Raw genomic sequence first — 4448 nt, 5'->3', positions numbered from 1 at the left:
TAACTAGTTTTTATTAAAATTGTTATTAGTTGAAAAATAAAGTGGAACTAGAAATACTAACATAAAAAATAGACATGCTAAAAAATAAAGGCATAAACAATAACAAATTTTACTCATATCAAATAATCATAAAAAAGAAATATCAAATCACAATTGCAATCACTCAATAAGGATAAAACAAGATATATAGAAAATTCTAATTCTCTTAATTTGTCTAAATATAACTAAAACAATCGTCTATTCTTCCTTCTTAAGATAAACGCTTAATGTTTTGTATCTACGTTCTTGATATCTTGTTCCTAACAGTGCACTTGTCTTTCCTCCTCAACCGAGCAGCGTATTACTTTGTACTGCATCGTTCCTAAAGATAGTACAGAAAGGAGGTGAGAAACAAAAGTTTCTCAATAGTTTTTCTATATAGTGTCATCGTATCCATCTCCAGCCACTTTGAATTTTAAAATAAAAATAATGATGATGTAATCTTGTTCAATTATTATTTTCAAAAGTTTTCGCTAGTCGGAGTGGTTTGACTTTTAGATGCTTCTCATTTACTTATGTTATAACACGTGACTCGTAACAAAATGCCTATAATGTTAAAAGATATAGAATGCAAACTCATAAACCCTGATTTGATGTTTTCGTAAGTCATAAAGCAAGGCAAAATAAATAAGAGAAGAATAATAACATTGACATAGATAAATCAAATAAAAAGAATCTTTGAATAAAATAAGAAAATTAAACAGAATCATATATAAATCAAATAGAGAAGATCTTTGGATAAAAGAGCGATCTTTGAGTGAAATAAGAAAAATAAACATAATCACAAATCAATTAAAAAGGATTCTTGAAGAAAAGAACGATCTTTGAATGAAATAATAAACATAATCATAAATCAAACAAAAAGATAAAAGAAGAACAATCATAATCGCATTTTTTATTGTACTATTAGTTACTTTTTTTCGTAACTTTTATGGAAGGTATTGAGTTCAAATCGGTATAAAAAGTGGGAATCTCCTTCCCTTATCGAAGGTTATTATCTCAAACGTTTTGTCGATCACTTTTCCTTATCAAAGAATTATCTCGATCGATCACCTTTTTTATCGAAGGATCATATCAATATCTTGTCTTTTAGGATCACCTTCCTTATTAAAAGATCATTCCTCATTTCAATTTACAATCAAAGTTGTTTAAACATATACGAAAAGAGAGTTATTTATTTTGGTTCGGGCACCCTCTGCTCCCTCCTTTTATGTGTGCAAGTTTGTTCTCTTAATTATTTTATTAATTTGTACTTAATTTGATTTAGATTTACATGTTTAGTTTCTTTTGCTTTTTTTTTTCCCCAGTTTTTTCTTATTATCACTGTTGCCAATGATGAATCCAAAAAATTTGTAATTTAAATAATATCTAATTTAAAATTTTATTCTTTTAGGTTTTATATTTTTAAAAAATTAATTAATTTTCTCTTAACACTACCATCAAAATTTCTCTCTTTTCATATATATTACTAAACAATTATTTAAAAATTTACTTTCCAACACAATTAGAAGCCGACTCTTATTGATATTCATAGTTAAAAAAGTTCTCTCAATTAATACAGTTACTATGCAAAAATAAAGCTAATTTGAAAAGAAAATAAATAATATTCTTTTGAGTTAATTTTTAAAAAAGACACTAATTTCGTTTAAATCTGAGAATTGATCATTCTAACGAATATCTAATATAAAATTTTTAAATTAATGATTAAGTACCAAAAGTTGAGTAAAAATTATTGTGGGATCAAATTTAATAATATAATAAAAACAAATAAATATTATTATCATATACTACTAAAAAAATTCTAAATTATAGTGGGGGCACTTGCCCCCACACCACTACCCTTGGAAGTGTCCCTGGCTGCTGCCATTTGTTTTAGTTTGAATTTATTAAAGGGGAAAAATGTAAAAGGCAGGCGTGGGGTTTTGAGGCTGATGGAAAACGGCCATATTGGCATGGGATTGGTAGTTGGTACTTTGGCTACAGTTGAAGAAAGGGAATTTCTCCTAAAGACATTCATCAATATACTAGAAAAATTCGTCATTAGCAACACTAATTTTTACAAATATAAAATCCTTATAGGAAGACCATACAAGCTAAAAATAGCTCGATTAGGGACACTGACTAGATTCAACCAGCAACCTCTTTTAACCCCTTTACATTGGAAAAGTACAAAAAACACTTTTAGCGATGGCTCAACTTCTAGATAATCCATTAAAATTTCAAATGCTCTAACAAACGTCCAAGAGTTAGGATGTAACTGAGATGGTGTGCACTTAAGCTACATCAATATCCTACGCTCAAACTCAGAAAACGAAAATTTCACCCCCAAATCAACGAAAACACAACTATATATGAAGAAATACTCGAACCCCTTACCACGGTCATAAACACGGTCAACGGCACTACAAGGCAAAAACCTAAGATTAATACCACTACCTTCCCTAACCCATGACGATACCGAGCCTAGCAAAGACACGCTCTGCTCATCATCGAAATCAGAAGTGTAAGCTTTCACCGACTCCACTACCTAGGAAAAAGGGTCGTTAGAGTCCCAAACCCAAACTTTCTCCACAATCTTATCTTTCTCATCATCAACCTCTTTTTTTCCCCTACCCCTAACAGCCATCCCCACCATAACCCGTTTTGCTTTCTCCATTTCACAAGCAAAAGGAAAAGCAGTAAAAAAAGAGACCAAGTCAAAGAAATGACTAACCTTTCTTACTCATCTTCAGCAAAACAAATCCAATATTGTAAAAACCTAACACAAAAATTCGAAGAGATAACTAAAAACTACCCACTATCCTACCACTTCCACTCAGCAAACCCGCAACAAACCCCATCTATTGATACAAAAGGGTGCACCACAAATCAATGGTTACTATCCACCACCGCTTCGTTACCCAATAAACATTAAATGCACCTGTCTTTTCCAAAAACACCTTCTCTTTCTTCCAAAGCAAAAAACCTTTCGAATCCAATTTAATCGCCAAAAAACATCAGCCAACCCTCATGTTTTTCAAAATTTGCAATAATCAAGTTGAGCTTGGGGGCTTCGACCACTTCTGATTCTGAGCTATGCCTTTGAAGCTCAACCTGTTATACCTCAGTTCTTCAAACAGGTTTAGCTTGGGGGCTATGATCCGTTACCAAAACTGACCTAACAGCTCGGAATCAAACGTCCGCAAATCCCTCTAAGTGAACCATCACCACAAATCCCAACTATCAAAGCACTAATAGAAGACTCCATCAAAGTAGCAGCAGAGATACGAATAATAAACCTGATACGAATAACAAATCTCACAACAACTCAATATATATACTAGTAAGCTACTAAGCTAGAAGTACGCAATTCATTCCATTTTACTTTGAATACTCTCACACTCATACTCACTTGAGCGTCGGAGTCCCTTTGCAGTGTAGAACCTATGCACAATTACTCAAGAGGGGGGGTGAATTGAGTATTGCAACAACAATGAATCTTTTTGCGGAAGTTAAAGACAATATACAAAAATGTTATTGTACTAGTATTTTTCCAAGAGCTTAACTCAATTGCTAAGCATTTATAAGGAGCTTTTACTTTCCAATACATTGTTTCGCAAACTTATTTCTTCTTTTCAAATCCTCAAACTTCTTCTTTTTCAAAAGTTCAAAACTTTCAAATATCCTCAAACTTCTCTTCCCCCTTTTGACATTATCAAAAAGAAAGGATTTTGAAATGTGTCATAGAAGCATGCATAGAACAATGAAAATAGATATTTCCCCCTTTCAAAAGAATTTGATTTTCTCTTTTTATATATAAAAGAAGCATGCATAATTCCCCCTAAATAAGTGAAATATATTGAAGCATGCTCATTAACTTAAAATAGGGGTACCAAGCCTATTTTGAGTTGTTCACCAAATAAGCATACAAGCATTAGTTATTAAACAAAATTATGAAGAGCATATCAAAATATTAAAACCATAATAGAAATCCTTAGCTTACTAGTAGTTAGTTTAACAATTCATATAATGAAATAAACATAAAGCATCTAGGCATTCTAGGCATTGTGGATGATTTTGTTTTATGGGTTTTGTAGAGGAGAATGTGGGGACTTCAAATATGTAATTTGTTTGTAGTGGGTATCTAAGTTTTGTGATTTGTATGAAGCTATATGTGAGCTTGTTTTGGAGGTAATGGAGGTTTGGAGATGGAGATATGAGTTGTGAGGTTGAAGATGATGAAAAAAGGGGGGTTTTGTTGCACAAAAATGCCAAATTTACGTGTTTTTATGTAATTTGGTCTTGTTTGCATCGATGCAATGGGCTTTGCATCGATGCACATAGCACGTCGTGTGCTTTGCATCGATGCAAAGCTTGGTTGCATCGATGCAACATGCATCATTTTGCCCAAAATCACCAAATTTTCATCC

The sequence above is a fragment of the Arachis ipaensis genome, chromosome B06 (assembly GCF_000816755.2).
Source record: "Arachis ipaensis cultivar K30076 chromosome B06, Araip1.1, whole genome shotgun sequence".
Lineage (NCBI taxonomy): Eukaryota > Viridiplantae > Streptophyta > Magnoliopsida > Fabales > Fabaceae > Arachis > Arachis ipaensis.
This window is presented reverse-complemented; position numbering follows the sequence as displayed.